Source organism: Neolamprologus multifasciatus, chromosome 16 (assembly GCF_963576455.1).
Source record: "Neolamprologus multifasciatus chromosome 16, fNeoMul1.2, whole genome shotgun sequence".
Taxonomy (NCBI): domain Eukaryota; kingdom Metazoa; phylum Chordata; class Actinopteri; order Cichliformes; family Cichlidae; genus Neolamprologus; species Neolamprologus multifasciatus.
In genome coordinates this window covers 15,279,378-15,279,793 of record NC_140454.1, presented here as the reverse complement: position 1 = coordinate 15,279,793, position 416 = coordinate 15,279,378, and positions in this window count along the sequence as shown.

Genomic DNA, 416 nt, shown 5'->3' with positions numbered 1-416 from the left:
ATGGATTTTTTTTTCACATTCTGTCTCTCACAGTTGAAGTGTACCTCTGGTGCAAATTACTGACCTCTGTCATCATTTTAAGTGGGGGAACTTGCACAATCGGTGGCTGACTAAATACTTTTTTGCCCCACTGTAATTATTGCACAGTTGACTCCTTCAGGTCTCATCATGAAATAATTTTATCTGTCAACCTCACCCATCAAACTCAGGGGGCGGGGCTAACGCTGATTGAGTCAAAACCATTGCTTTGGCCTGGTGGCCATTGTTTTTAGCACACAACAACCAGCATGTGGAAACTAACAGAACTGAACTTTGAAAAACCCTGTTTGTGTGTCACCAAATACCGTTTTAATTTTTTTTTAGCCGAGAATGTAGTGGTTTAATCTTCATGTGTCTGGTTGGTTTGTCAAGATACA